Source organism: Arachis hypogaea, chromosome 5, assembly GCF_003086295.3.
Source record: "Arachis hypogaea cultivar Tifrunner chromosome 5, arahy.Tifrunner.gnm2.J5K5, whole genome shotgun sequence".
NCBI lineage: Eukaryota > Viridiplantae > Streptophyta > Magnoliopsida > Fabales > Fabaceae > Arachis > Arachis hypogaea.
Window position 1 is genome coordinate 102,601,321 of NC_092040.1, and position 11,551 is coordinate 102,612,871.

Sequence of the window (11,551 nt, forward strand, 5' to 3'; positions counted from 1 at the left end):
GTCATGGTTATTTCATTTGGACAATAATAAATCAATATAATGTTAAATATATTAATTTTTTGTTAATAAAAAATACATGTTTTATTTTTGTTACATTTTTAAAGAAGAAAACAAGTTGATAAAATATATGCGTCACTTATCAAATTTGATATAAATTAAAGTTTCAAATAAAAACTACCAGTTAACTTCGTTACATAGATTATCTTTAAACATTATTAAGTTGTTATTGGAATTCCTAACTATTTTTAATAGTTCAACAATAACGTACACTTAAATTCTAAGTTTAACGCTGAAAGTGAGCCGAGTTAAATTGAGTCAGACCAATTTCAAGTTCGATTCACAAAAATTGAGTTTGCCTTACGACTCAACTTATTAACAATTGAGCCTATTTTTTAAGTTCAAACTTGGCTCACCGAAAATTCATGAGCCAACTCAAGCTCACAAGCGGACTTAAATAACAAAAACGTAATTTATAATTCTATATTAATAAATTATAACTTTTATATATATTAAAAAATATTAATTTTATATATTACGTATCTATTAATTATGAATTTTTATTTATGTCATACATCAAAATCATATAAAAAATAATTATAAAATTTTAAATAAGAACATTAATATATATATAATTTATATATTACTATTATATATATATATATATATATATATATATATATATATATATATATATATATATATAATCGAATCAGCTCACGAGCTAATAAATTGAGTTTATCCAAGTTCAAGTCCGGCTCATTTAATTTATGAGTTCAATTCCAGACTCAAACTCAGCTTATCAGCTCACAAGCTCAATTTATCGAGTTATTAACGAGTCGAGCTCGAACTAACTTATGAGCTAATTTGACTCACTTCCAGCCCTAAGAAATTTAAGTTTAGCTCATTTAATTTATGAGTTTAATTTCATGTTCAAATTCGACTCATGAACTCAACTTATCGAACTATTAACAAGTCGAGTTCAAACTAGTTTATGAGCTAATTTTACTCACTTCCAACCCTAATTAAGTTATAACTATCGTTTATTTGTACTTAAAAAGTTGTAGCTTTTGTTTAATGTTAATACAATATGGTAATTGAATCTCAAAGTTTATAAATAATAATTAGATAATTTGATTCTTCATTCTTATTGTAAAATATTGCATATGATCATATTGTATTATGAAGGGACAAGCATGCGTTATTGATTTATAAAAGCAATGATTTATGTCTTTCAGCAAGCAACAGAAGCATTAGCTTGGCATCTCATGTTATGAATATTATTAGCTTACGAAACCTGGTAAGCTTATATGCGCTGAGGTTTTATTATTATTATTATTTTATTTTTTCTTTTTTGGAGACCCCACCCCAGCGAGATTATAATAAAATAAATAAACATGTCATTTATACAATAAAATCATTTAATAAAATTTGTCATTAACACATTTTATATTCAATAAAACTAAGCGTTTAAATTTTTTTAAACTAAGTAATCAACTAAATCATAACATACTTCTTCAAACGTATGCATATACTCATTGAAGTTATTGCTGTTGTTTTTTTTTTATTTTGTTCATTTTTCTCTTCGTCATTATCATCATGATCATCATCATCATTTTCTTCTTGTTCTTTCTTTTTCTTCTTTTTTTTCTTCTTTTCTTTCTCTTGTTTGATTTTTTTTTCTCTTTCTCATTTTCTTTCATTATCATTATTGTCGTTTTCATCATCATCTTCTCCAGTATATTCAAAATACTAGAATAAATAAAATTTGATTCAGTATAAAATTTTTTAAATGATCATATGTCCACAACATTGACATCCAACTAATAAAATACACATAGCATAAAAATTTTGGTGCACAGTACAAAAATTTTGAAAGGGTTATATATTCAAAATATTAATACCTAACAAACAATATACATACTAATATGGCAGTTATCAATACGAGTTATAATTCGGTATCGCACGTTATAACTCGGCCTTTATGAACTATAACTCGACCAGTTAATATTCCCGTCATAACTGACATCCAAACGGATAACAGTCATTTATATTATCAACCCTTTTAAATTTGACGTTAATGCTCAGAACAGAACGGACGAGAAACCCTTCATATAAAAGCAAGGTAAAATATTTTCTTGATATAGTTTGAACAATACATTACGCTTACTTAAACTTTGGAGTGCTTTACAGGTACACTCCTCCCCCTCTCCATTGCTCACACTCTCACGTCACATCGGAAAGAAAAGCTCGGATACAAGGATCAGACGTTCAGCCTTTGAGGTGATAGTTCGACAGTCATTCGTTACTAGAAGCTGATCTATTTCGCAGGCAAGAACAATTGGCGCCCACCGTGAGACCGAAAAACTAGGTCTTTTTCTTTTTGGTCCCAGTACCTTCACTCGCACCCATGGATGATATACCACCTCCTTCCCCATCCAAACTTCTTCGGATAGTAACCGAGCTACAACAAGCCAATCAGCGTATGGCAGAAGAAAATAAAAAAATGGCTGCCCAAATCTCCCGAGCTGAACAATGCTCGAATCGAAAATAACAACACTCATCAACAATAACTAGAAGACAATGAACATCATTCTGACCCCTCCCACGTCTCGGAGACCATCCGAGTTGAGGGAGCCCAGCTTGAAGACAAGAATGAAGAGCTCGACGAACCCGTGGGACCCTTTACACCAGAAGTGATGAAATTTGAACTGCCACGAAGATTCACCCTACCACTGACCCTCACATCTTACAATGGACTCGAAGATTCAAAAAAGTTTCTCAAAAAATTTCGATCAATAATAATCGTTAACGATGCATCTAATACTGTTTTATTATAGAATTTCTAGTGCTCAGCACAAAATTTTCTAGAAAACATAAACAAAACACTTGAAATTTTTTTAAGATATTTCTTTTTTAAATATTTTAAAATATTAGGAATTTTACATTGAAATTTTGTAAATCATCTAATCTTGTGATTGACCAAAATATATAAATTTGACTTTATAAATAACTTGGTTCCTATTGTATATATGTAAGTTCTAGTAAAGTTTTGTCTTCATAAGCATTTATACAAACACTACTTTTAATTGTTTATGTGAAAATTTTATGTTAAATAAGAAATTTTTTTATCTCTTCAAACAACAATAATTTATTTTTTTCATAATCATTAAAAAATATCATAGAATATTAGTACCTATAAATGAAATTAATATTTTATATAATAAAAAATAAATATGAGTTCATTTATTTTAAATTATTTTTTTAAAAAACACCTTTTTAAAATTTATTTTGAAAATATATAAATAAATTTTATATATAAATAATGAAATTTAAGATAAATATATTAAAAATGTTAGAAATTAAAATTGATTAATTTAAAGATAATTATATATAAATAATTCAAAAAAGATTATTTTAAAATTTTTTAAAGATTGTTTTAAATTTTTAAATTTTTTAAAGATTATTTTGTATTTTATCTTAAGAATTGATTTGTCCAAATTACATACGTGAAAATTTAATAAACACGTGTGTGAATTAATATTTTATGTTAATAATCACCCTTAGTGATTAATAAATAAGAATTATATTATCTAACAAAAATAAATATTAAAAATTATTTTGTGTGTTTTAAAATTTTAAAAAATAAAATGTCTAATTTTAAAAATTTTTATTCACGTCTTTAATTACCAAACGCTATGAACATATGTTAGATAATTCCAAAAATGTATACTAGATTCCTTTCATTCTATATTAAGAGAATTTTATTAATGTTAGAATAATAAAATCATTTCTCTATCTACAGTGTGCACAATTATTTTTCTGGATAATGGAAAACGATGCATATCTTCTTTTCTTAGCATTGGCATTGAAGTGAGAAAATAAATCGACAAGACCAACGAAGTAAATAATATTAAAATTTTGTTGATGTTTGTGAAAGTTACTATAGTAGATTAGTAGTAGAAATGTAGTATATTGTGCCTTGATATATATATATATATATATATATATATATATCACCAATTTTAGAGAGAATAATTTTTTATTAATATTTCACACATGATTTATTTTATCATAAAAAAAAGCACTTTATTTGCCAAACAGAAAATGTTAGTTATGACTTATGACTTATGATCGCCCATTAACGTTATTATTATTTATTCCCGGCATTTTGGGTAACTTGGAGATGACTTCACATGAATGCATTATTCATAATTGTAAACTTTTAAGAGTAGCATTATATTTTCTATCCAAAAAGAAGTGTAGCATAATAACTATACAAAGTTGGTGGGGGAATTATAAACGTATTGACTAATTGATACAAATCATTATAATAATAGAGGTAGGACCAACAAACAACTACTTTCTCCCAATATTAATTGTTGAGAATAACTTCAACTTTAGTAGGCAAAAGCTGTGAGAATAATAAAAAGAAAGGCATGCATCTCTACAACTTTTCCAAGAAATAGGTTACTTTTGCGAAAACCTATTCGTGGTTCTTAGTTTGCTTGAAGATGTTGTCAAATAAATAGGAATTTTTATAAAGAGTCATAATTATGCAATTCGGGTTAAAATCTGAAATATAAATTTAAGGGTGGTAATGAGTAGGGTAGAGTAGGATTTGAAACCAACTTTAATTCTATTCACGAGTTGAGATTTTTATATAAATTTAACATTATTCTATTTGGCGGTTGAGAATATTCCAACTCTAATCCTATTCGTTTTTAACCTGCGGGTACCCGATTCTACCCGTGAATTACAAAAAAGATGCAACATTATTTTATAACTTGATGATAATTTAAAATAGAACTGAATTTAGTAAGAGATCTTTAGTTCAACATCTTATTAAAACATGTTTTTATATAAGTATATAACATATACATATATAGGATGCGGGTTGATCGAATAGGGTTGAGACTCAACACACATTCTACTTAATCCGCACAAGAATCCTATCCGCACCCTACCCTATTTGATCGGGTGAGGTCAGATTGGATACCCGCTAGTAGAGTAGATGTTGTCACCCTTATATAGACTACTGTTTAATTTATAATTTTGAGCTTTCTTTAAAAAAATGTTATAGAAAAAATAAGAAGTAAGAAAAAGACTTTAAAAAAAATTGAAGTAATTTGGATATATATATATATATATATATATATATATATATATATATATATTCTCAATTATATTAAAGATTCATTAAAAATATTTTTTCTATCAATTTTTTTAATATTCTTTAAAATATGCATAAAAAATATAATTATTAAAATTAAATTGGATTAGATCGACTGATTCAACCAAAAAATCAATGAATCAAATTTTAAATTAATCTGGTCTAATATTTTAACTGTTTAAAGAAAAAAATTAGTCAAAATCAAACAGAACCGATTAGAACCGATACGAATAGATCAAAATCATAAGTCAACAATTAATAAAAGAAAGCTCTTTCTTAAGTTTAAATTTGGGTCTTCTTGCATGTGCGACAATTCGGCTGCCACTAGGCCAAGCTGCTTTTTATTACATTTGTCCTCTTTTAAAATATACAACATATATAAATTAAATTATATTTTTTAATTTATATTTATTAATTATAATTTAAACGGTTTAATTAGTGATCTACCAGTTGAATTAATGAACTAGTAAACTAATAATCTGATCGATTCGATTACTGATTCAATTACGAGAATTATAGAAAAAATGTGCTTTCTATTTGGATGTACATCATAGCCTTTTAAAGTAGTTTCATTCTGTATTTTGTAAATAAGGAAAATTATATTTTTCAAAAAAATCTTGTTTGTTAGATACGCTTATTTTTAAACTATTAGCCAAAATAGACATTTCACTTCGTTTTTTTTTTTTGAGATAATCACTTTTGTGACTTTAACTTCTTTTTACATATAGAACATAAATAGTTGAGATGCTTGAGATCAGTACTATAATCAGGTAACATCTTTTAATCAATCTAATAATCTGACTGATTTCCTCACGGTTTCAAGTACTTGGGATGTTAGAAGACTAAAGAAAATCTTCTAGATGATGTACTGCAAAAAAATATTTTTTTTTTCCTATCTTCTTGGAAGAATGAAGATCAATTGCTTGGGCCTTGTCTTCGGATGGAACTTTCAGCCTTAAATCAGCCTACCATGTCTTTCAAGATTCTCCCAATAATCTGAAGAGAATTTTCAACCTGGTATGGAGTTGGAAAGGTCCTAAGCGTAATCAAATGTTTCTCTGGCTCGTTGATTATAATGCTACCCTTACAAATGCGGAAAGGAAAAGACGTTGCTTGACTAATGACTCCATCTGTCCTAGATGCAAGGGGTGCAAAAGAATCTGCTATCCATGTGGTTCGTGACTGCTTTTTTGCAAGAAGTGTTTGGCAATCCCTCCTTCCCTCTAGACAAACCTCATCTTTCTTCAGTATTCACATGGAGGAGTGGCTGATTTACAACTTCTCTACTCCAAGTCATTGGTTGGCTATGTCTCTTAGGTTGTGGTTACTTTCTTATGGTTTTGTCAGAATAAGTTTGTTTTTGAGAATATTGTTTGCTTGCTTCAGTGGCCTTAAATTAAATTAAAGTCCGTAGAAATCCAATCCTTAGTATTGAAGGTTATCGGTGCTACCCAAAAACCTTCTCAGAGTTGATTTGGTGGAGACTTTTCCAAGAGTATGCTTAAGCTTAATGTTGATAGATATTTCTTGGGACATGGCAGTAGCACATCTTGTGGGGCCATTTTCAGAAACCATATATTGGAAGCCGCATCTTGTCATTGTCAATAGTTATCAAAGTCTTATTGTGAAATCAGACTCTCTTGCTGGCCTCCAGTTTGTGACAAATGTCCTAATAATCATCTTTGTGTCTCTCTTGTTGATGATATTCAAATTCAGCCTGAAAGAATTTCTCACATTAGTTGGTCTCATGTGCTCAAAAAAGTCAATTTGGTTGCTGACATTCTTGCAAAAAGGTCAATCACAACCCTTTAGCATACACATTTTTTATGTGGCACCTCATGACGTTAAGTTTGCTATAGACTTCGATTGTATAGGCACCATCTGTTCGAGGAATTTTTTATTAGCTCATTTCTTTGGATTTTTGTTTAATAAGTAAAATAAATATTATAATTACTGATATGTGTATTTTGTTGAGTATTTACGTTTTTTCACATTTAGTCTTATCTCCTTTACAGTGTAAACGAGATAAGTATAATCATATCTCATTTACGCTGTAAATAAGATAAGGCACGCACACCTCTCCATGTATCACATTTATAAATGCGTGTGATACGTACCTTATTTCATTTATACTATAAACGAGATAAAAGTAAACTCAGGTTATTGACACAGTAAACGAGATATAATATGACAAACATCAAGCATCTATAAAAGAACCAGCAAACCGTTGACATTCTTCACAAAATTATCAATTCTTCTTTCTCTTCCCTTTTTCATCATAGAGCTTTGGAAAAAATGTCTAGCGACAGTAATTTTTTTGTTGTGATGGTTTATCCCAACTGTTAGATGGGAAACAGTAACAACGGGATGATATTTGAGTGCGAGAGTACAGCGCTGTTCCAAAGTCAAAGAGCGGATTCATTATTAGAGCTGAAGAGTATGATATAGTCGCACGTCGGTGGTGCAGAGACAAAAGAGGTTGGTCGAGTTGGGTATAGGATGCTAGCACCGATGAGGAATGGGGTGTTTTGATTTCGTCTGTTTTGACTCGATGGCAATGAGCATGTGCACCTCATGTTTGATGTGCATGGGAGAATTATGGTTGAACAAGTGATGGAGCTTTTAGCAAAGGTTCGTGACATTGGTGTATTGTCGGAGGGTGGCCAGATCGCTGGTTGCTGGCATCTGCCAGTCCCTGAGCCAGGCCATCTTAATGCTGAACGACTCCTTCCTCTGCGTACCCTGCTTCACTGGAAGGGAGGTCTGTCACCTAGGAGCTCCTCCACGTTCTCCCATGTCACCCACTGGTGCCAAGTCTGGAAGTCACGCAGGCACCCACTCACTGGTTCTCCATCTGTACATAACCCAAGGTGGTACGCAACATCCTATAGGATGATGGTGCACTCACCCTATGGCAGGTGAAAAGTATGGGTCTCCAGATGCCATCGCTCCACAAATGCAGTGATCAGGGAGTTGTCAAAGACAAAGTCCTTGAGTTATACCGTGTCGCCAAACCTAGCTTCCCTTAGGTAAGGGACGATGGCATCTGGGAGTGCAAGTGTGTGACTAACTCGCCTAGAAAATAAAAGGTGAGGCCTCTGTTTTAAGGTAAAAAAAATTATAAATACAAAACTTTAAACTAACTTCTCTACCATGTTCAAAGCTATTCTAAAAAAATATAATATGAAACTCAAATAACCATTAGATAACCAGAAGAAAAAACAGTACTTAAAATTTCTATTTGTCAACTAACATACTTATCAAAAGTTCACTATGAATAAACTTAATTACTGCAAACAAAGTTGTCAACAAGTATTCCCTATGAATAAAAAGTTCATTATGAATAAACCTAACTACTTATAAATTTTTGAATCCCTATTTGTCAACTAACAAACTTTGTATTACCTAAATATCGTTCAGTCTATTCCGTCTATTCACTAGTTAAATTGCAATAAATTATTAATTCGAACGGTAAACGATAACACCAACATCAAAGTCAATGGCTCCCGCAATGTGCCAGTACGCATTCAGCCAATTGATGTTAGAGTTGTGTACCATAACATTCCAAAAACTCAAAAAGATCAATAAATTGGCCTAAGGATAGAGAAAAATGTGAAAAATGTAGGTCAATAGTGGGGTCAGGCGGTCTGTCAACGAATTGTATTTATAAGCCCCAATATTCCTTATCTCGTTTACAAATGAGATAAGGCACGTATCACAATATATTTATCAATATGATATGTGAAAAGTTGTGCGTGTTTTATCTCATTACAGTATAAACGAGATATGACCATAATGATCTCATTTATACTGTAAACGAGATAAGACTAAATGTAAAAAAAAAAAATATAAATACTTTATAAAATACATCTATCAGTAATTATAATATTTATTTTATTTATTTAAAAAATATCTATTTCTTTTTGCTCTTCTTTAGAGTTTTTTTACCCTCTTTGTCCACAAAAATAAAAAATGCTATCTACTGAATCATGCTTCTGAACTAAATTAATGATTCAAATTCAATTTAAGGTTTAGGATTGTTTAATGCTTTTTCAAATTTAGAAATTAGTCGATTGACTTTTATTACTTAAGAATTTTTTTGTATAATTACATTTTAACAAATGTTAGATAACAATAAAATTATTAAATTATATTTAAATTTATTAATTATCAAAACTCAATTTAAGATACTGTAGAGCTGACATATTATATATATATATATATATATATATATATATATATATATATATATATATATATATTACACCAATAAAAATAACTATTTTTTATATTTATTATACAAATGATTATAAAAAAAATTAAATAATTATATAAATATTTTAGGGATAAATACTTTTTTTCATCCCTAAGGTTTGGAGTCGAAATAAAAATCGTCCACGACCTTTTTTTTTTATTAAAATCATCCTTAACGTTACAAAATATTATAAAATCGTCTTTTTCTATTTTTTTGACCAAATTACCATTAACTATTAATGAAAATAATATTAAAAAAACTCCACCCCACCCACACCCAGCATCTCTTCGTCTCTCCCCCTCACCCCCTCACCGTAACTCCCACCCCCTCACCCCACTCCATCACCCCCTCCCCCATGTGTCCAACCCGCCGCCACCCCTGCCTCCAACCCGCCCCCATGTCAAACCATCTTCTTGCTCCCAATGGCCTCCAGAAAGGCTCCTTTTCGCACAATACAGTCATCCCCTTCGCCATCAAGGGAAAAGGCCAAGGCCTACTTCCATTTTTTGTTATTCTTATCCCTGGTTGACATAGATACACATATACATAGTTTTGACATCATCATAATCAAGATCAAGATCAAGAACATGCATGGGGTTGAGAAGAAGTACATAACCCCTGAGGAGCTAAAGGAGCATAACAAGGCAGGGGATTTGTGGATTTCAATTCAAGAAAAAGTTTACAATGTCACAGAAAATAAAACTCAAAACAGAACCACCACCACCCCCACTATTATCATCAACACCAGAACTCACCACCACCCCACCTCAGAAAATCATAACTCAGAAAATTAGAACTCAAAAAATCAGAAATCACAAATTTCACTTTGAAATCAGAACCCAACATGCACTTTGAACAATCATCAATAAATTTAGCAATAACAATATTCTAAATTTAAGCCAAATCACAAAAAAAATTAAATTATAGATATTCCATAACAAATTTCATAAAAAAATTCAGAAATTCTACAACAAAAAGAAGAAGAAGAAGAAGAAGAAGAAGAGGCGGTGAGGGCGAGGAGGAGGAACATTGGCGTTGTTGGGCCATCGCTGAACTGCTGCCACCGTTGAGTGCGCCGTGGCCGTGGTGGTCGCTGGAGGAAGAGAGAGCCAGGGGAGAAAGAGAGCAAGCAAGATCTGAGGAGAGAGAGAGAGCTCGAGAGCAGAGGAGAGAGAGGAAAAACCCGTGCTCAGCCACCGTCGCGCCTCTGCCGCTGAGAAACGCCGCCGCCGCCACTGAGATCCACCACCGTCACCATCGAGCAGAGCCACCCCCCTTTGTCAAAGCTCTCTTTAATGGCTTCCACGATCTCCTTCAAGTCCTTATGCCGCACCACCAGCTTCATCTCCATCATCTCCCCATACTTGCTCCTAGCGTCATCCTCCTCCGTCACCGGCGCAGCCTTCTTCCCTGCCATTGGAGGCGGCGGCGTTACCGGATCTCCCATCACCGACGATCCCTTCATGGAAGACTCCCTCACTGATGATCCGAAAGAATGAGGAAGAAGGAAGTTGAAACTTGGAAAGGAGGGTCAGGGGCCTGAGAGTTTGGTTAGATCTGAAAGTAGGATGAAGGTAAAATTTTGGGGGTAAAGGGGGCAGAGAGACCGATGAGGCTGGGAGTGGGGTGGGGGTGGGGTTTTTCTTTTTTTTAATATTATTTTTATTTTTGTTTTAAAGGTAAAATTGTCAAAGTATTATTATTTTTTGTAAAAAGGACGATTTTATAACGTTTTGTAATGTTGAGGATGATTTTAATAAGAAAAAAAGGTCGAGGACGATTTTGATTTTGACCCCAGACCTTGGAGACAAAAAAAAGTACTTATCCCAATATTTTACATTATAAATAATTTAAAATAAAATTCTTATATTATTTACAAATATAATTTCTAAGATGTTATAAAGAAAAATATGGATTAGAAAAACAAGTTAATTAGTCCGTTCTAATGACCTAAGTGTCTCCAACTGCTCTGCTAGGACAAATTAGTGCTCATTAAATCACAAACAAATTGAATCCAAATCTTGATCAGAACTTGTGTGTAACACCCAATATGGATCAAGATAAGAAGCTGCTGGAAGGAGGAAACAACCAAAATAGAATGGACAGTGATGAAGAGGCAGAGGAGG